This window comes from Rhopalosiphum padi, chromosome 2, assembly GCF_020882245.1.
Source record: "Rhopalosiphum padi isolate XX-2018 chromosome 2, ASM2088224v1, whole genome shotgun sequence".
Lineage (NCBI taxonomy): Eukaryota > Metazoa > Arthropoda > Insecta > Hemiptera > Aphididae > Rhopalosiphum > Rhopalosiphum padi.
The window spans coordinates 76,454,900-76,478,958 of NC_083598.1; the positions used below are offsets into that span (position 1 = coordinate 76,454,900).

Genomic DNA, 24,059 nt, shown 5'->3' on the forward strand with positions numbered 1-24,059 from the left:
CCTATATATATAATACAGTTACATACCTTGAAAAATTGTTAAAATAAATTTATATATCATACAAATATTGATATATAATAAGATCTTACGAGTATTATTTTTATTGAAAGTTAGTTATTTAATTCTTCAACTTTTTATTTTGGTTTTAGTACATGAATAAATGAAGTTTAAATACCTTATGTCAGGATATAAGTGCCGCGATATTCTTTATTGTCGGCGGAGGATGGTCAATTTTTTATAACCTTTTATCCGGATCTATTCTAAGTTTTATTATTATTCTATACTTTACTAGAAAGTAGACACAATGACTCGTAGTTTAGGCATTACTGTGTTAGTCAAGATGAATTCTTTAAACAGGTAAAAAACACTCATAAGGGATATGATAACTTTATGTATGGAGAACACCTACGAACTTAAACTTTCAAATACTATTATTCGAAGCCTAACGCGGTTTAAACAAATACAATTAAAATATAATTCTATAAACGGCAATAGGCATTCATCAATGGAACTTTCATACAATAAAATTTGAATCCCTATAAATTAAAAAATGTTTTAACAAACTATATATTACTATATTACTTTTTTAGTAAGTAGGTACTGTTTTTTTTATTAAGGATAGGTACTAATATAGTTAATATTTTAGAATTTATATATTTATATATTATAATAACAAATACGAAGTGTAACACATATTATTATTATTAATATGTGTAGGTATTATATACGTATACACAAAAAGTATTATAAGTGCATATAATTCAATGTATTACAAATAAATAAAAATATTGTAATACTTCAGTATAATCTATATTTATAATATACCCCATACAAGTTATTAATTAAATAACTAAATAATGTAAATTACAAACATTTTTACAAAAAATATGAATGTTATCTATCTCACTGATTAAATTAATTTATAGTATTATTATAGACAATATATGCGAATTTTTTCTAATTAATAATATGTTAAATATAATAATTAATGTCGCAGTTTTTAAGTATAAAAATTTAATTTATTTAAATTAAAACCCATTGGTTTTTGGAGCATTTACAAACACGAGTCCGGAGTCATATAAAATGTCCTAACATGTTTTTATAAATAGTTGCCACTTTTCAATTATACAAAATTTCATATTTAAAATACATGAAGATTGACATCAAAGAAATGATTAAAGCCCATTCAAATATAGAAACAAAAATATATCGTAGATAGATCTAAAGTTAGAATTGAGAATTAGTTTTCGGATCAAAAATGTACATCTCATTTAGACTCATGTCAGTCCAAACTCCCAATCTATTGACTTTACTCGGTAATAGTCGGATTTTTTTTTTATCAAACTACTATAATAATTTGTTTCCAAATCAAAATCGTGACGATCGCCAATCGGTGGCTATCTAAGAAATCGTGTTTCATAATAAATAATATATTGTGAACGTGACAAACGTGTGATAAAATAATTTCATAGTTTAGATCAATATATGAATATTTAAACTATTTAAAGATATAAAATTGTAAATATTCATACATTGCATTTATTGAACATATTTCATTGTGTGTAATTATTGATGCTGAACACATTTTATTATAACTTTTAAATTAAAATTGTAATTATATTTAAATTCGAGCAAGCTTAATGAATTCAAAAGGTTATAGCTTCGAAAAAACTTTATAACATTACAATATTACAACAACTTTAATAACTATTTTCCGACTCTACTTTCATCGCTAAAACATATTTTATCCAATAATAACTGTAGTACTGAAAAACATTATTGAATCTTATTTTAATGTATGATAAATGATATTATGGTAATTGAAGTTTTTGTAATGAATGATAAATTAAAAATCTATGCTCTACAATATAAAATTCTATTCGATGTTAACTTATTTGTGTAATGTAATATATAATAACAATAATATTATATATTATATTATGTACTTAATAGCTACCTAAATTTAAAAAAAAAATGTTTTCAATGTTCGAATAAATAAAAATATATAATGTTTTTAAATTATTTGCATTAGTTCATTAACAATCCTATGATTTAATAATAATCGTATTATAATTTATATGTTTATGCACGTGCAAGACAAACATTTATTAGAAACCATATTATATTATTATCAATTATAATAAAATATAGTCCATTAAATTGATGGTACACCTAACATTATTTTATCTAGCGGAATTGACATGATATTTAAGATGATTTATAATATTTTGTATATTACTTATATATAGTTAAAGATTGTTGTTATAGTTATTATACTTATTAATAATATTACCTATTGAATTTTATTCTTTTCTAGTTTAATTAAACATATTTTTTTATTATTATCGCAATTATAGACTTGGAATAATCAATGGTTTATGTACTGCTTGCTTATTATAATAATAATTATACATGGGCATGTTTTATCGCTCTAATAAGTATTAATAGTGTTAGTTATACTACGTTTAGTCGTATAAAATACTAGTTAGTATAATATACAAGAAAAAATGTAATTAATAATATTTATAATTACCTAGTTCATCGACTTAGACATTAATCGACTTTAGATCATTCTTGATTTAATTTAAAAAAAATTGACCATACTGAGCCAATTTTATTTGTCTTTGATAGATATTTACTGCTTCAGTACTGAAAAAAGAGTATAAAATCCATTAGTATTTGTTCACACCTATAATAAAAGAGTACCTATTAACGATAAGTTGCCGTAGGTTGTTTAATATTACGTACCCGATTGAATTTAGAAGCCAAATACTAGTATTTTATAATAATTATATACCAATACATAATAATAATAATAATAATAATAATAATAGGTATATAGTTATAAAATACTCGTATTTGGTTTCTTAAATTCTGTTGGAGATATACATAATAATAATAATTAATAAATACCTACTATAATTTATAAATATAAATCGTATGACTAGTACTTTTGAACTTAATTTTTAAGGTACAATTAAAACAACTATTAATTATTAAGCTTAAAAAGGGAAAACTTATTTTACTCTTGTACGTTATAAACATAAACTATTTTTAAAATTATGTCATCAGCACGATCCATAATATACATATCAACAATTTAAATTCGATTATTACATTGGCAAAACAATAGACAAGTTTCATTAATGAACCTCACTCGCCACTCGATGAATATTGTATGTCACGCACCGGGTGGTCGTCCAATTATATATTATACAGTATATGGTAAATATATAGAAGTACATGCGCGCCATATGCCAAATTAAAAAAAAAACTTTATTAGTAAAATTGGATGTTAAACAGCTAAATATTTTTCTTATATTGTACAACTTATTGTATTATTATTTATTATAATGTATTAAAATAATCATAGAAAAATTTAAAATACTTGCAATGATAAAGAATCTCTACAAATTAAAACAGATACACTATTATTTATATAGATACAGTTATTTTTTTTACTTAATAATATATTTTTATAATAAACTTTATCCTATCAAAAATGTAGTTTATATAAATTTAAAAATATTAAAATAATAATATTTAAATGGTATAGTTATAATTGCGTTGTACCAAAAACTTTTAATGTATACAAATTTAAGATTGTTGGTAATTCAAAAAAAAAAAATGTTCACTTGGTCAAAAGCTTAAAAAATTAATATAAGTTATAATTAATAGAAATAAAAATAAATGAGTGCAAGTTCATTGAGCAAATTATAAGCATCTGAAGTTAAAATTTCTCCAAAATTACGAAAATTAGAAAATTAATAAATTAATTTTTATATTCATACTTTTAATGATTTAAAATGTATACAAGGATCTTTATACTTACATTTTTCAAACTATATTAAAAATAATTTCTATATTGACAAGTCAAATAAATTATTTATATACATTTTAAATTAAAATGTTTAGATTGCATATATGTATTGTATATACGATTTTTGTTATTTTGATGTAGTTTGATAATTTTAATAACCAATCATAAAAATATATAACTGTAGATACTTGACATTTTTATCGAATGTGTAAATTATAATTTTCTATACACAGTAAAATTATCAATATATGATGACTATTTTTGAGCTATTTAGGTAAAATTTATATTATTGACTGTTTATAATTTTCTTTAAATGTAAATAAAAAACTATTCTCTGGATTGAAATTCATGAAAATTTAGTGCGAGATCCCACAAAAAGTAATCTTATAACTTTATTAAATATTAAAATCAAATTTTTTTTTATTGTTTAATTGTTGATAAAATTCGTCAAGACATTATATATATTTAAAAATTATGAGTATTTTGTATTAAAAAGTTTAAATAATAGACAAACAAAATTATTTTTAATACATATACAAGTTCAAACTTGGATCAAATTACGTTTAAGTACATTATAAATATTACTATTTGCAATGACACTTTAAAAATATGTAGACTAATTTAAGATATTAACTATTTATAGTTTCATACCATAACCCTATTCACAAAATATACATTATAATAATATTTTGTAGAAAACATTTACACAACAATTACAATCTTATTTCAGTAATACTTTTATTTTAAATATGCTTTACCATTGTAAAATAAAATTATACTATGATGTAGGTACTGAAAAAAATACCGAATGCATTTTCATTTTACCATTGTCGTTTCAATTTTCAAAATCTTCGGACCGTGAATGAAGTCGTAAACGTGTAATGGGCTCGACGTGGCAATAAGGAAGTACAATGTCCAATGCTCCAGCTGGGTATATACGATGCTTCTATTTCTATTATTTTTTTCCCTTAGGAGGGGGTAGTCTTGAAAAACAGTTTGAAACACGCATATACCGAGGGACTGATAAAACACGTTAGACTTATGCGCCGGATGGTTTTATTGTAGTTTTCCGGTTTACGGGATAACAAAAAAGGCGAAAATGAAACGACAGTATTGAAAAGAAAAGACATATTATTATTTTAATGACTATCAATATATTACTTCTTTAGTAAAATATAGAATAAATAAGTACTAGATGGTCAATCTAATTTTTATAAGTACCTATAATATGACTTTTACTAAACTTTTTTTTACTGTTTTAGAAAATATGTCAAGTATATAATATGTCAGTATTTTACATCCACGAGTTATCATATTATTATGAATTAAGTTTGATCTAATCATTAATATGTAGAATTAAAATACAATTTCATTAATTCTATAGAATTTCAAATCATAAACATCGGATAATTAATTAAAAATTAAAAATTGGAAATAAATGTTTATTATTTCAAATTTTCTAAAAATGATTCTACTAATTAAGGCTTTTAGTCTCCCGTAGATTCAAGCTAACATCCCCCGCCCTATGGTACATTATGAACTAGACTAGAGTATACGAAGCTCAGCAACATATATGAACAATTATTTCACAACGGTACCTACATCCCCGAGTGCATATTCATTACGTTCGTGACAAGCCCACAAACGACATCCACTTACACGTGTTTATGCAATCGCATAATGGTACACCGATTAATTACACTGGAACTATACGAAATTAATTACTACTATATCGGCGGTACCCAGCCGATGATATTGCGTGCTCATATTTTATGTGATTGTATGCATTTTATATCGATATTAATTATTATATAACATATATTATATACAGTGGTAAGTTTAATGTGTACCTATATAACGTCTAGAAAACAGGTGCACATATCATAATCTACAAGTTTATTAAATGACCAGAATAAACAGAATTTCCAAGAATTTAGACATCCAATCACGTTTACACGTTTCTATTATAATTTTAATTATATAAATCGACAGCACGTAAATTTACAAAAAGTATACGCGATGTGAAAGCTATTTAAAGTATTTTCCAACTAACCCACATCACATGAACGTAACTACACGTAACTCTAGTATCAAAAAAATCGTATATAATATAATATATTTTTATGAGGTGTTTTACTATTGAAGAAAGTATATGAATATTTATATATTATATATATAAAGTGTATGTACGGAGGGTTAATTTACAAGTTTTGTACCAACACAAAAAAGTTCTTTGTTCAAATTATACCCGACAGATTCTAGCTATTCATAATTTAAAGTAAAACTACTCTTTGACTATATGCATAAATCTAAGTGTTGTGTATAATAGTCATTTGTCCCAAGGGACTCATGATGTTTAAACATAGACGCGTTGAGTACTAACGTTTTTACGATATTATAGAAATTTAAAGAAATATTTGTATATCAAGTTATAATCAAATCAAATAAAAAGTATTTAAATAAGTATTAATATTACAGGTATAAATAAGGGCTAGATAACTTATACCTGCTATACAGTATATTTCAAGACATCAAGTGTACATACTACATACTAGCCATGGAGACATTGAGTAAGTCATTGTAATGCATGTGCTAAATTTGAACTTGAAAACAACTTTATAATGTCAACTTTTTACAAATTGAATATGAACATTTTCAAGATTTTAGTGAATTCTGTTAAAAATTTAACTATAAAACAACTTTAAGTCATACATATGTATACAAATTTGATAATGGATAAGATGTATAAATACGAGCTTAAAATATTGAAATAAAGGACATCACAATAGGCTATTAATAATTTATAAAAAATATATAATCTTGAAATCATACATCTATTGATTTTACAATGATCTGTTTATTTGTATATGTCTATTATCACTTATTATATTAGAATAAATACATGAATCTTTAATGTTGAGAATAGTTTTTAGTTTCTACAGAATAGTATTTGAGAATTATTTAGTAATTTGGAAGGTTAAAAGTTCTCATTAGTTTTTGGTCAAAATTAATTTAACCTTCCTTATTACTAATATAAAAATGAATCATTATAATAAACTGTAAAATCATTGCAATATAAATATATTTTTTATCTATTAAAATTAATTAAAATTATGATCAGTATAAATAAGAATTTTTTAAATAGATAATAAAAAAAAAAAATGAATTCTCAAAAAATATTTGAAGTTTTTAACTTTTAAGTATCTATTTTCTCAATGTTGAAATGTTATACACTAAAATTAAAGATAAAAAAATCATATCAAACAGGTTACAGGTATGCACAATTCATGTTTCATTCGAATCTAATAATGCGATTTAAAATAATTAGAGTAATGTATGTGTGAGTCGAGAGCAAATGAAATAAGAAGGCTAATTTATGGTCTAAGTAAGTAGGGTCAGAATGAAGAAAATTATATTGCCCAACAATATAAAGGGAAACTACTGGCTAAGGGTATATCCTACTGCTATATGGTTGAGCGCCACTGAGACGAATGAAATTCCTCAGTAACACTCCATTCCAGCCACGCCACCAACCAAGCGTCATTAGCGTTAACGTCACATCAATCTTAACAATAAAACTAAAATGCAACCTCATAAAATTATATACCTAAATTGTAGTGCAAGTTTAAATAAAATATTTTTACTACACATATACCTATTATGTATATAATCGATTTAATTTGCTTAGAAAATAGTATTTTTATTTTTAATTTATAGTTTGTATTATACATATTAAATAAATAAAAATAATTGTGTACTAACTCATGTCTCATTAGTTCATTAATTTAACTAACAAAATTTTAAAATTACATTAATTTTAAATATTTTATTAATTATTTAGTGAATAGCTACACCAACTTTGTACTTTATTAGTAGCTATATTAGATATAAGTACTAAGTAATGCTATTACAGTTAACACATATTTATTTTTATTTTAAATGATCTTTAATGACTATAATAATATTCATAAATCATGATATTATATAATTTTACATTAGTTATTTTTAGTTAAAGACTAGGTTGATTTTAAAATAATTAGATTGATTTTAGCATCAGAATTAATATCTACTTATTTCATTAACTACTATTTACAGGTATTTATAACATAAACATTGTTTTATATTACTTTTTATTTTAATTCATTATTATTAATTTGTTTAGTAATTTTTGTCGATAAATTTGTTAAAATAAATACGTTTATCAAAATTAAAGTAAATTAAGGTTATAAAATATTTTCACATAATTATGAAGTATAATCTATACATCAAAATATTGAGGTCACTTTGAAAATAATATATGTTATTAAGTAATAAGTATATATGATGCCTATATTCAGATATATACTTACGAAATTGAAATAATTTTCAATTATATACGAATATAAATTATTATATTTATCAATAAAATAATGACCCTTCATTAAATAAAGATAACAGAATAATATTTAAACATTTTTAGAGAAATATTTTATTATAGTTTTATATAGCATTATATTTAATTCATAATTTATTAGCAACTAATTATATTTGCTTATTAATTGTCACAATCCAGTATAAACATTACGATAATTATTATCGATAAAATAACTTATACAATACAAATATAAAGTAACATAGTATTACTATTATACTATTATAAAGAATAACATACATATTACTTATATAGAAGTATAAAAAAATTAATCAACATAAAATAATATGTATATCAGGATACATTGTTACATTGTACTTTTAAAATTTTTAAATTATAGGAAGATAATGTAAATACGTATCTCATTTCAATTCTAAAAAATAAAATACTTTTAAGGAATGTATTATGACAAAATATATTTGAAAACGGAAATGGGCTCTCTTTTTCATATGTTATTGTTGTAAAGTATAAATTTAGGTTGAACAAAAAATAAATAAATTCTGTAAGTTTAACAAATACTTAAGTAATGAGCGATGTGATGACATTTTTATTACTTTTAACGCATAATAAAACACATTTAAAAATCAACATCCTCTTCCCATTAAACGTCGAATAAAAATTAAACTAATATTGTATACATAATGTATACTGCAGTAGTGAAAGTATACATACATTATTGTAAGACATAAGATTAAAATGTAAAATATTCAAGAAGCATTTAATTTATTGTTAAATAATAAAACTAAAAATGTATATAATATTGATAATGATAAAGCTAAAATATTTTATTAAAATTGTATTATGATTTACAGTTGTAATATTTATTTTTATTAAACATGATATCATATCTTTTTAGATTCTAAACTAAATGATTTATATGAAAATATTGTGTCTATCATCATCTTTTGAAGAGAGCAATAAAAAATCTTTAATCTTATATGTTGGGATGGTTTTTTTAGTTGGAAATGTAAATGTTATATTTATTTTTTGTGGAGGTTAAAATTTAACAGTTTTAAATACTTTTCAAAGTAATCGAAAAATTGTAAAAAAAAAAAATATAGAAAAATGTATGCGAAACTATTTACTTCTTCTTACTATTGTATATGTTTTTGATAAAATAGATTTTTTTTTTGTAACTCAAAAATTAATAAAGCTTATATTTTTATGTAATTTTTATGTGCTTAAAATGTCCATTAAATATTTATATTTGAATATTTTCTGGACCAAAAATAATTTTTTTAACTATTTTAGCATATCTTTTATGACATTTTAGACATTTTTAGTTGTTATGAAGATTTTGTTTTGATAAGTTTTATAAGTATTTTGTTAGAATTAAAAAAAATATATATACTAATCGTAGAAACTCAAAATATTACTATTCCATTATTACTTTAATTATCACTAATTCTATGTAGGTACTAACATTTTCTAAAAATGTAGACTTATTTTAAGCTATTTATAACATGAACTTATAACTACGCCGTTCTTAGATACCTATTTCGGTATTGATAACAATCATATTAAAATATAATCATTTTATAAAAAATAGGATGTTCCTGGCAAGAATAAGTTAACATACCTACCATTTAACTAAAATAAAAATAAATTACTAATATGAATTTAAAAATTACAGAATATACCTACTTAGAAATAAAAGTTATGTATATGTTCAAAATCAATTTAATTAATTAATGATAAATGATTAAAAAAAAGTTATCAATGATTAATAACTTCCATGACAATGACCTCCGTACAATGGAGATGTACACTCTATACCTACTAACTGCAAAGCAAGTTCCCGGTTTTTAGTTTTTATAATTAATATTTCGAATAATATATAACAATAATTAAACATTAACATTAATTAACTTTAATACATTTAAACTCATTTAATTGAAAAGGTAATTGTTTTTGTTTCCATTTTATTTATTATTTTGTATACTTGTATAGAACACTTAAAATATTTAATTTTAATATCTACTTTTCAAAACTATTTATTAACAAACAAAATTTTATGTTTTTAATACATTTTTATTGACTATGTTAATTTAAAATTTTCAAAAAAATAAACAATTTATCAAATGATATGTTTTTAGATTCTGAACGGAGTGACGAATGTATTGATTTTACAATGATGTGTATTTTTTTTTATTTTTTTTTTTTGTGTGTGTCATCACGTTTTGGAGTAGTAATAATGCTTCGATTTTTGACTTCAGCCCTTCTTTAAAAAGGAAAATTCATCTAGTTGCTACTATGAGGGGGTCAAAAGTAAAAAATTTCCAGTAGTTTTCAAAAGCGTCGGGAAAAATCCTGAAAAAATAACGGAAAAAACGGGAATTTTTACGCATAACCCACTTTTCGACAAAATCGATATTTTGATTTTACTGTAACTCAAAAACGAATCATTGTAAATACTTGAAATTTTCACCAAATGTTTATATTATAGTTATCTATTTACGATTAAATTTTAATTTTTTTTTCGTAAAATGCCGATAAAAAAAATTTGGTTATCCAAAAATCTTTAAAATTTAATACAACGTTTATTATAAGTTGTACTTATCGTAGTAAAAAAAAATCAAAAATCGTTAGTCACAATTTTGTTTATAAGCATTTAAAGTTCAAAAATTTACGAAATTTATCAAAATCGCGAAAATTTGCAAGGAATTTTAAAGTTGAAAATTCATAAAAATTTTTGATTTATACCTAAGGTTAAAAAACTCAATACAAGGTTATCCATCAATTTTCCTTCGAGTAACTGTAAAAAAAAATTCCAGTGTTAATTTATAAAAAATGTTATAAGCGTATGAAATGAAAATTTTTTTCGAAATCATGTAAAATAATGATATATTACAATTTAAATATATGTAATAATATAATATATCTTAATAATTATCATTGACTGACAAATCATCTCCGTTCAGAATCGTTTTTTTTTTGTTTTTAACATAATTTTCACGCATAGATCTTCCACTACTATTGGTTAATGTTGAAAAACAATAAAAAAGTATACAAAAATAATTCTATCAACTCTATGGTTATCGATGTATTTATGTTTGAAGTATGGGATATATTGTTTTATTTTTAATATCCGAAAAATAGTAGTACCTATGTTTTAAATGAATATATTTAGATTTTTATTATAATCAAAAAATTAGTAATCATGGATTTACATTCATTCAAGGTTTTAATTACACATTTATTCTTGCCCCTTTGTCATGCCAATGTGTTCAAATCATAATATTATTATCATCTATTGGTTATAAATTGTAATGGAACCATTTATAAATATTTACGAGTTTACACTCAATGTTTATTGTATAATCTATGTATAATAATTTTAAGTAGAAAACATTTTTAAGGTGACAAATCATTTTTTCTTTCATACGTATAATATATATAGTCATGTATGTAATATTTCTTTCAAAACTTTTTCTATTATTATGATAGTATTTTTATTTTTTCTACATAATGTAGATGTGTATATATGCTAAACCATGCGTATGGTTTTTGCTCTAAACCTACTACCTATCAGCAAGTTTTTGTGGAATGGAGCAGGGTTGAAGAAGGGCGGTTTTTGTTTTCGGCCCCGTTGAAGGGATAATAAATCAAGGGTGGCCGCAACCGGCTGTAAATCATTGTGAGTTGGTGTGTGTGTGTGTGTGTGTGTGTGTGCCATTCCCGACCTGAGGGTAGTAGCACCCGAGTGTGGGTAAGGTATTCGAAATGAACGAAATTAATCATTGTCAAAAACCTAACCCCCTCTCCATTTACTCTTCCATACCTACAAACCTCTGGGGTCCGCGAGTTTAATTCCTGTGCACTTTCCTATACATACTATATGTATGTGTATGTATGTACTGTATATATATATATATATAAAATATACCCCTCCTCATTATGATCGTGTCCTGCACGGTAGTAACCATCTCCCAGCAATTTATCTAATGTCACTCCCCGCTTTTTCTTACCACTGCTTACATCTTACCCTTATCATTCCGGTTTCCCTTTAACATATAAAATGAAAAAATACAACGAAATCTATCCCGGACACGACGATAATATATTATACAACGTGATTCCGTGCCCATACAATAATCGCATGTAAAGTACACATAAAATGATACCACCTGGCTGTCACTCATGTATAATGACGACTTGTATTTATGGCAATTTATATGCATCCAAATTCTTTCATTAGCTTATAAGTTATAAGTATACTTTAACTATTCAATTAATAATGTATATGTATGATGTTACTCCATACTGAGAATAATTATAGTGGTTGTAATATTATTAGATAAAGCTGGTTTCTATACCTAGCTTTCATTTCAGGCCATACATGTTTTACTATATCGAAAAAAATATATACGAATGTCATTATAATTATTACCATTACAAAAAAATGTATTGGAGTTAAATAAACATATAAAGTATTTATATTTAGCACGATTAAAAGTTAATAAATAACTAAAACAAAACGCATTGAATTTATACTATAAGTATAAATATTAAAACTGGTGTTAAGTAACTACAATTCATTTAAATAAATTAATTGATTCAAAATATTTGTTGGCACATCACACAACTTTTTATTAATTTATATACCTATATTATATTGTATCTAATAAATGATGAAAAAATGTTCATAATTATATATCTAAAACCGTTTTGTGTTCTTATTTGAAACAATTATTAAAAAATAAGCAATTCGTTTATAACTTTAAATTAAATTAAATAAATTGGAAATGTAATTTTTACTCATAAAATTAGAAATAAAATGATTACATTATGTAATATAATATAGATAACTTGGTAAGTAATTTAAGAATCAAATTGATAATGCTAAATAACTAAAGAAATAGATGAATGGATAAATATAATTATAAATATTAATCAATATATCAATATACTAATGTATACATTTCCTTGATTTTATAGAATAATATAATTTTCGTCTTTAGTTTATTATCTAGAATATAAAATAAGTATTATTGTAAAAGTACCTATTTTTAAACATTTAAATATTATTACATATAAATATATTCGTAATAAACCAATGTTTATAGGATGATACACGTTGCTAATGAATACTCGTCTACCTCTTTTTGTTAATATTATGTATCTACGGTATTCTTACTGTTTATAATTGTTTTGTATTATTGTACTTAGGGCCATGGCCCGTTCTGTTATAAATTAAAATAAAATATATATTTAAACTATATAGTTGAGGACGACATCTGTAGGTAACTGTAAGAACTATAATAATGTCAGAACTTTGACGTCCGGAAACTTTCTCGACTTTAAGTTACATACATTTTATATTTAAATTTTATACATTCAGAAATAATTCATTATAGAATACTATTTAAATACATTACATACGTTAATAATTTTATTTAAAATACTTCAATAATAATATACGCAGTAAAATTATTTTATTTTAAAATGTAATAGTAATTTACATTATATTATTGGTAATAATGATATGTATTGCAGAAGTAAATAAGTTTGTAAATATATTATTAAAATTTGCATTATGTTATTAAGATTTATATTATTATACATATATATAATATTAAATATTCTACTAAGCATAGTAAATAAGCTCCACTAACTTTCAATGTATTTAAAAAAAGTATCAACAGCATCCATTTAAATGGATAGTAAGTTTATAAAATACATAACCTCATACGTAGTATTATAGTAATATTAACTAAGTTGTGATAAGATTCAATTTAATAATAATAAAATATATTATTATTAATTCATTCTAATTGTTGTAGTAAAAATACTTCAAAATAATATAATACAATGACACTGGACATTTATTGAATTTGATTATTTAGGTAACTATAATAATATGATGAATATCTGAATCAAATAAATCCCAATAAAATATAATTAGTATAACCTACTATATTATAAAATCAAAAATAAAATGTACCAAACTATAACACCTATACCGCTATACAGTAGATACGTACACATATTAAAGATCTTTGTTGCGCACTCAATAACAATCCTCCCCTGTTCCCTCCTCAAGTGCGTAAACCACGTATTGTAATATAATAGCCAAAATAATAACAAGAATAACACACATCCCATGACTTGGTGGTCATTTGGCTTCCCTTTGTAGTCGCTGTACCATTCAACATCACGCCACGCTAGCCTTTGCACGTTCGCTAAACGAAATTATATTATAAATACGATTAGGGAACAGACTAAAACACTTATATTGTTAGTGGATTCATGCCGCCATTACGGCAGGTATATCAACAAGTCGCCTATATCGTTAAATTTTATCTGACTGCACTTTTAGTTAACTAACGAATTGAAAAACAAGGGGTTGGTTGTGACTATAATAATATAATGTAAAAGGGGCTTCTCACTGCTTAGATGAGATGAAGTTATGTATTATAGCTGATACAAGTCACTTTTCCTACACTTTGCAAGTATCAACTCTACTACGGCCAATGGTTAGCGTGTGATTGAAGTCTGTGATCAAACATGAAATTAAGTATAAAATATTATTTTTATAATAATCAACGTCAACCAGTACGTATTCTCTACTGTATGTGTTTTATTTTATGTTTGCCACCTTAAGTATTGTTATATTATAGCATGATTTCATTAACATACATGAGTTGATAACACATTTCTAAAATATATCTTATCAAAATGCATGAAAATTACCAGATTGAAAATATAACAAAAATATTGCCAAATCCGTGTAGACCTATTAAAATAAAATAATGGCCGACCATTAGGCTCGTACACGATGTCAAGAACCGTATAAATTTATAACCGTTCACAACTGGTACTTGATTTATGTGGTGAAATTGGAATTACACATTTTACATTAGTCCATTTATAGCGCATGTTCACTGTTCAGATGTATTTTAGTTCTGGATAGTTTTTAAATCGTTTTTACATCTGTTCCTTTGCATGTTTCATTAAACCCGATAATGTGCCTACTCATTGATCACCCACGACATTTCCGGATTTATTCAATAGCTGATAGATATCATATATTTTACTAAAAGTTTCTAGAGAAACTCAAAAATATATTTATTTTATAATCTTTAACTTTTTCTTATAAGACAATTTATTATTATGTTTTTTTCTTAATATTAAAGTATAATTAAAAAACGTGATCAGTAGATTTACAATATCATGGATGAAAATAATTTCGGTGGTATATAAATACTGTAAATATTGAGATTTTAAATTTTTAACTATACCAAATAATTGTATTAAAAGTTAAAGAAAATTTTACTAAAAAAAAACTTAATAAATATTGCTTACATGATAAAATTGTATTTTAATCAATAAATATATATATTATACATATACATTATACACTTAACACTAATATAATAAAGCTGAAGAATTTATTTGTTTATTTGAACGGCGCTAATCTCTAGAACTACCAGCCGGATTTGAAAAAAATATTTTTGCATCATTTAATATCTGAATTCTTAAAGAAGAGTATAAGCTATTTAAAATCACGCTATGACTCTTAGAAGCTGAGCAAAAAGAAAAAAGTTAGTAAGAAGGCTAAGGGAAAACAAAGTAATAGCGCAGGCGGGCGATGTGAAGTTATGAGTCAGGAGCCAACAATGTCCACAATGTTAGTTAATGATGAAATATATTTTGAAAATAGTCCGTTATAAAAAGTATTTTTTGACGGGAAACGAAGTGCGCGGGGATAAATAGAAAGGTTTAAAAGTAACGTAATTTGTCTATGAATAACGAATATTAAATAACAAATTGAATAACGTTTGAATCACATAGGTAAGAGGTATCATTTTAATGGGAAACGAACTGCATGAGGATAGTTATAATTTATAAATAGTACTTATAATATTATATTATTACCTTTTATATTTATTTAATTAAAACTATAACTATCATATAAACTAAATAGTTTTATTTTAATATTTATGCTCAAATAGTAATTTTATCTTGCTATTGATTTTGTTTTTAAATAATTTAGAAGCATGTTGTTTTATATTGATTAATTGTATTTTATGATATTTTAAGTTTAAGTCATTAATATTTGTCTGGTAGTAATAAATTATAAGATGTTTGAATTAGCATTTTTATTATAATTCTCAATTATGATCATTAAAAAAATAATATATTTTACAACCAATGAAATTTTGGACGAATATTAAATTATATCATTAGCACATACACATTTTAGTATTTTATCTAAATATATAAATGGCAGTTATAAAATATATTGACATTATAGGTTTTATTGCTATAACGACCAATCTCAGTGTCAACATTCGTTATGTAGTCATATCGTGAATTTTAGATGTTAAATAACCAAGTATTTAATGTAATGTAAAAATGGATTCGAGCCAATCGAACTTAATATGTAGTACTAACTCTTTATTGTGAAGTGAGATGTACAAATATATAAAATAATTTAAAATAATACAAACGTATAAATCTTTAGTTTTATGACGTGATACTATAATATATTTTATCATGCCTACATTTGTATTTATTCACAAAATTAATGCTATACATTTTACAGTTTTACCCTTTTATACTTTAAAAATCAAAACATATGTTTTGATCTGCAACATCCTATCATACTAAAATGACTTGCCCATAAATCAAATACATGGAATATAATATGTATTCATGATGTGATTAACGGAATCCATGTATGCAAAACCGACACTGTAGACTCCTAATACTATATAGGTACCTACTATTTAGGCAGCACTTTTGGCAATTGTCGTTTTCGGGGACCATTTTCGAGTTCAGCGGACGCGTTGTTCTTTAATAAAAATATAACAAACAAAATAAAAACTGTAAAAGCCCCGTTCCCCTGAGACTCGTATATATTGTACGAGAAGGGTTTATATGAACAAAACGTATGTAAAAAAAAAAATAAAAATAATCATAAAATAAAATAAAAATACAAATATAAATGCTGTCTATTTATGTTTTTATTGTCGTACACTCTTTCGGATATTACAAGGGTTTTTAATCAAAACGACTGGATGAAAAAAAAGGTTTTTTATTTTATTTTTAAATCGTATTTGGAGAAGGTTAGAATGGGGGGGGGCACCAAATTTATCGGCAAATTTGTCCGTAAGCCCCGCCATCCCAGATCGTAAATCACACTGTCGATGGATACGGGTCTTCCGCTACATTTGTTCTTATTTGCAGACTGGCAAATATAAATTTACGACGAGCTATGTCGGTAGATGTTTTTTTTTCTCCCGAAAAAAAGGAGGAAACTGCAACACGCCGGGGCACTTGTACAATTTTATCAAGATAAACAGATCTAGCGTTTTTATTGCCGGTCCGTGATAAGTTTTTGTAAAACGGTTTTTTTTTAAACTGTATATCACCCTCAAGCTAAAAACGAGACAATCGTCCGAAAAATTGATGTCCTCAGTATATCTGATACAGTAGAAAATGTCTTCACATAATGGTCTCGTAATTTTAATAAGTTTAATATATTTTTCCTATGATCAAATTTATAGTAAAGACAAGTAGGTACAGTGTATATTTTACAAGTTACTAAATTAGTTATTTTTCTAGTACTATTTAGTTCTTCTCTTTATGTTTAATGAATTATACAACAATTATAAATAGAAAGTGGACTTTTATATCCTAAAAAAAAAAGAAAAATTTATTTAAAAATAATTTTTACATAATGCTAAATAAAAAGATAATTGTATTATTTAAATTTACGTAATTTTATGTTATATTTATGATTTCAAAGTTGTAAATAAAACGACCTATCTAACTATACTCTTACATAAAAACAGACATGATAAAAACAACATGACGAAGCAAAATAAATAATGTTTTATTTCCTTATTTTCAGGTAGTTTATAGTTAATTGTTATACAATTGTATTCATTCTAATAAACTATACAAAACAATGACTGCTTATAAAATTCTATAAAAATAAAAAAAAAGTTTAAAAAAATACAAAATGGAAATTAATCTGTTATATAAAACGAATTTTGTACTTGCAAATCAATGTTTTGGACATTAAAATTCACGCCCTAATATTATTAACTGTATGTAAATATAAAATGTACCGTATACAATAAGTTTATAATATTAAGTATATGTTCGGCCGATGATTAGATTATAAATTATACATATACGCTAATTATTAATTATGAATAATCTAATAAGGCCATACACAAAATTTTGCTACATACTTGCGTATGCTTATGTTTTTTAGATCATAAATCATTTTGTTTCCACTATATGTATTTTACAATAACGATGTGTATTTATTTATATAATGCTATTTAAGGTAAAAAAATTTAAATGTTTAATACAGCATTTTCAATTGGCAATTAAGTAATTTACATTGAACATATTTACTCAAATCCTGTATGTAGTTTTTTCATGAATAAAATATGAAGTTTATCTTTTTTAGCACTGTCAAATGAAGAACTTTATAAGATTATAGTTAGGGTATGTTATTCTAATTATGATATAATACACGGGTAGCAAATAAGGTAAATTGTACATAATTAAGTAACGTAATAACTACTAATGCATTTTTCTAAAATTTCGATAACTGCGATTGAATAATATATAACATATATAATAGTGTGATAAAGCACCAATAGCCAGTAGACAGGTGAAAAGTGCACAGTTAACTAGAAGATAATAGTAGTAGAAGGGGGTTATTCAACAGAAGGATATAATGCAAAATGAATTTAGTTTTATGTGCCTATAGATCTCTAAGTGATGGGGTTTACAGTTGCAATTAGCGATTCTTTAAGCTATCCCGTACAACGCATGGTTTTCAAAACGCCAGAATAAATATTAATACTTATATATATTATAGGTGCCCCGGTTTTAAGCGGTCTCGTAAAGACGTTGTGGTGGAAGTCAGGGCGCACATAAATCCTTGAACCGGGACATCGGTGGCACTTCGAAGGATTTATTCGGTTTGATTTTCAGACGGTCAAAAATAAAATCGGCCATTACCGTACCCAATGTAGGTACCTATAAGTTGTTAAGACTGGCTGTGAATTGGCTTGGTCACTGTTTAAGAAAAATTACTTTTTATCAGATTTTCCTTAGTCTTTCAATAGCCTTTTTTACTTCTATACCATTTTAAGACTATTCGCTACTTCTATACGAAATGTTTTAAATTAAAATAAATTCAACAGGTATATAACATAACATGTTATTAAAATAAATAGTTACGCATTACACTAGATAATTTAATTATAGTCAATTATCATTACTCATTACTTATTGTAATGTTATATAGTTAATATTTATTATTTATTAAAAATAATAAAAATATATACAGCACAAGTAAATACAAATTTATAATTTGTAACTTATAAGATTATATTATTTTGGTTTTTAGTTTTCATATAACTATATATCTATAGAACTTTAATATCCTCGTCATGTCTATCTATCCATATTTACAATTTATTTCCATGGTTACCAATATACTTCAATCAATAGTGATAAATCGGTTATATTTATTCATTTATTTATATATTTATTTATTTCTACACATTATTTTCTTTCACAATAAAAACATTTTAAATTCTAACATACTGAAATAGTATGTTTTTTCTAACCATACACGCGTGTATTTCTTAAATATTAATTTGTTATATTATAGTAATAATACATATAGCCCATATAAGTATAACCATATAGATTATAGCTATTTAGGTTACAACATGTATTAGTAATTAACCCTTTGAGTGCCATAGACGCATATATGCGTCCACCATACAACAACCGTCAAGTGCCATGGACGCATATATGCGTCTTCGCTTGTTAAAATCATTTACTGCTGTTATCAATACTTAAATGTATACCAATAGATTGCAAATTCAAAGACGATTCCAAAGACGTTTAGTAAAAAAATATCGGATAAATAGCAATGAAGTTATAAGTGAATTAATTATATTATCTTTTCAGTGATAACCAAAATGTGTTGTTTATCAGTTTTTTTTTTTTTAACACCGCTAATTATCATTCGTTAAAATGTTAGAAACCACTGAACGCTTAATTCTAAAAGTACAATTACTTTGAAAATTTAAGTCCAAAATTTTTTTTTTTTTTTTTAGTCATTATATTATTCAATGAATAAAAATAATAAAATATAAAAAAATTAAAATAAAAATGCAAAAATAACTTGGTCTGGCAGGTGTCACTGGTCAAAATTAATTTGGCACTCAAAGGGTTAAATACTTGATGAATTTAAGTAATTTAAGTTACAATTTCTTTTAATATGAATTCGAAACAAAGAATAGTATATTTTTTAGTTGTTTTACGAGTGAATTAGTATAGGTAAGTTCAGCAAAATCTTTAAATAAAATTGATATGAGATATTAATTCTTTTATAGATTTTGTATTTAATTTAATAATATACATCAATTATAAATATTAAGTATATATGGTTAAAGTATATTTGGCAATTTTTTATTTTTTTTTAGGTTATTGTAAGAGAATCCCGTATATATAAGTATACGTTCTATTTAACTTTTCTTATAATACTTAAACATATCAAAAATAATTACAGATAACTTTTTTGAATAAGAGCTTTAAGTTCAAATTTACACCTAATTGAATATTAAATGCACAAAAATGAATTATCCTCAATTTATTTTTGTTATAATCTCAAAAGCTTGAAACAATATAAAGTGAAAATCGAAAATTTTTTTCTTATTTCAAGTTTTTTATGCCACAAATTTATTCAAACCATTCTACGTATAAGGCATTTAGTGATAAGTTCATAAATAGTTTATTAATATAGAAAAATAGTTCTGCCATCTACCATATTTTATAGTAATATAAAACTAAATAATAAAATATTCTTAGATATAAAGATAGACACTTCATCTTAGTTCAATATCATTTTGCTTTATTATTCAATTCAAATTTAACACACCCATTACTGCGATTTACTCAATAACGATGTACACACGACACCTATTAATTATTATACGTTAGAGCAACTTTCCCGGTTATTTTTTATGTTTTACTAAAATTTCTATTTCTCGTTGTTTATTTTATGTGTACGTCTTTAAATAAAAAGTTATAAATGTAATTTTTTGTCATAATACCTACTATAAACAAAAATATACTGAACAATACCTGCAGCATTATTATTTTTAATTATAATTACCTAGGTTTTTGTTATAATACAATTCAATATTAAATAAAATAAAAAATACGCCTTTGATTAATTTTAAGACATTATCCTCCCAGTTAACTGATATTCTATATTTCACTTTATCAAAGAAATTTAGTTTAAAAGCAATCATGTTTTAGTTATATATTATAGCCAATATGTGTATGAAATGACATTTACAAAAGTATAATACGTATAAGATTTAAATATTTATAATTTACCTATTGTATTAAATATACAATCATTATCATATTACTTACAATTTATAAGTGTATTATTAAAAATCAATACCAAATTATGAGCACATAAAAAAAAACATTAATAAATATAATCAAAAAAATTATACTAAAATATCTCTAACACTAAGGTTCATAATCGCTTAAGTTAATAGACCTTCTAGGATGTAATATGACTTAAGTCTATTATAGCAGTCATAGGTCAAAATATTATGTTCATACGCTGATAAACTGATAAATGATAAGTAATGAACCAATTGAGATAATCAGTGTGTCAGTGTAATAATAACTCGCAATAAAAACTAATCACTATAGTTAATAGTTATAACTCAAATATATTACGGTAATATAAAATAATTAAAACAAAAATAATGTTTAACATTGGTACTTATTAATCTTTTTAGGACTAATATAAACGTCTAGCATGTGAGTGCTAGATTCTCATATAAACGAGATTGCTGATATTCAAAGGTCGATTTCAGGTTGAGTATTGACTGTAACTATTTAGAATTAAATTCGAAAGTATTACTCAAGTTACACGACAACTAAATCGTCTATACTTTACACTATATATCAATACATCTCGGATAATTAAAGACGATCTTTGAACGACAGAAGTTTGTGAACACATCGCATATATTATGCATTCATACATGCATACATACATTATACATACATACATACATACATACATACATACATACATACATACATACATACATACATACATACATACAACACACATAATAATATTTATAAATAAATAATAACAAGTATCATGCACAAAAATTTGAAGAAAAAATACGTAAGTCATTGTTTTCTCTTTTGGATACCTATCTAATCATTAGATCACGAAGCTGTTTTTTTTTTTTTTTTATTAAAGCGCCAACATAAAGCTATCACGTCTTAGACGTACTGTAATAATCATAATATAATGCACAGAAACGTTGCCATTTAAAACGCGATACGAACGACAAGCATTAATAATATGACTACTATTATACGGTCGCGACAAGTGGTCGATTTGTCTCGTCTCCGCCGTCGCCGGACACGGTAATTATTATCCCGCGCCGGCACACTGAACTGGTCTAGGTCGGCGGCGACTGGCACGCGCGCGCGTTCGTCAAACCGCCTCCATCGACGGCCCGTCGATTGTTCATTCAACACAACACTGCTCGCGCGCGCGTGTACGGTCTGATTTTATTGTTGTTACATGTACATATACACAATCGGCAATCGCGAATAAATACTACTATTACTCGGGGTCATTCGCTATATACAAACAGGCACTCATGATATATATATATATAGGTGTAAAATATATTAATATAATATGGGTAGTGGGTACACAGCACAGGATAATAATGATACCTAGATATATACAAATACAATATTAGTTTTTTCTTACTTATAAATACTTCATTTTTCCGTACTAGTTTTTATTATCTCCGAGTATAATAATATAACGGAAACCGGATTCCGGTGCTGGCGGGATCAGATAGTATGCAATTTTTGTATACACGCTTGTTTGAAAGTTACAGACGACGGCATTTGAATTTTCAACGAACGTTGTTAAGAAAACATTTTACAATAATAAACTGTTATAGATACTTCGAAACTATATTAATGATTAATGACCGTCGGTGGTGTATTTTGTATCTCGAAGATCACAGACTCAAATTGTAATATTCCATATTGTGATCTACATGCAGGAAATACACGAATGTACGCGAAACAAACGATCGATAACTTAGTGAAATATTGTGTTTTTTTATGAATATCTCGATACCAACTTGTGCGCATTTTGTTAACTAAATATCGTTAAATGACGTAAAATTATGTATCCTTTTAGACTATAGTAAATATAGTGAAATATTAAAATAAAACAATATAAATCATGTTTTTGTTAGAAAAAACTAGGTGTCAGAAAACTATATTTAATAATATTATCTCATGTCAAGTACTATATTGACTTCAATATTTTTAAGACACTTATTACTTATTAGTCTATTTATATTGACAATCTACATTCATGAACGTGTTAACACACTTAACCAACAAGTTCAATATATTTTAATTCAAAAGTTTAAATATACCGTTCGATTGCGCAAAGGTTCTTTATCAAAACCAAACGATAGGTATAAGTTATCGGATTATAAATATATCACTTAAATCTTTAAATATAGACTCAGAAAATAAAATTACCTACCGGTATATTTCAGTTAGCCATTTTTGTGCTCGGCTCGGACTGCTCGGAGCCTCGACCTAAGCGGCTGCAGCCTGCAGCTGGTTTTGCAGTTCACTGTCGATGGCAATATTTGTCTTCACATAAAATTAATACGTTCCTAGTCTTAACACTTTCCGTTCGTTATTAACCGCACAAAAAAAAAAAAACAATAAAAAACGAATAAACGTACTTATGCC

General features: G+C 24.8%; 1 protein-coding gene and 1 long non-coding RNA gene across 2 annotated transcripts in view; one reads left to right on the forward strand and one right to left on the reverse strand.

The window, feature by feature from the left end:
• Window positions 1-2,552, reverse strand: part of LOC132921751 (homeotic protein antennapedia-like) — a 158,377-nt gene extending 155,825 nt beyond the window's left edge. Inside the window, exon 1 of the mRNA XM_060984932.1 lies at window positions 2,534-2,552. The gene's annotated coding sequence lies outside the window, so the exon portion shown is untranslated. The remainder of the gene's footprint in view (window positions 1-2,533) is intronic.
• The window catches only part of LOC132921759 (uncharacterized), a 121,025-nt gene that overhangs the window by 25,990 nt on the left and 70,976 nt on the right, over window positions 1-24,059 (forward strand). The gene's annotated exons all lie outside the window — the stretch shown is intronic.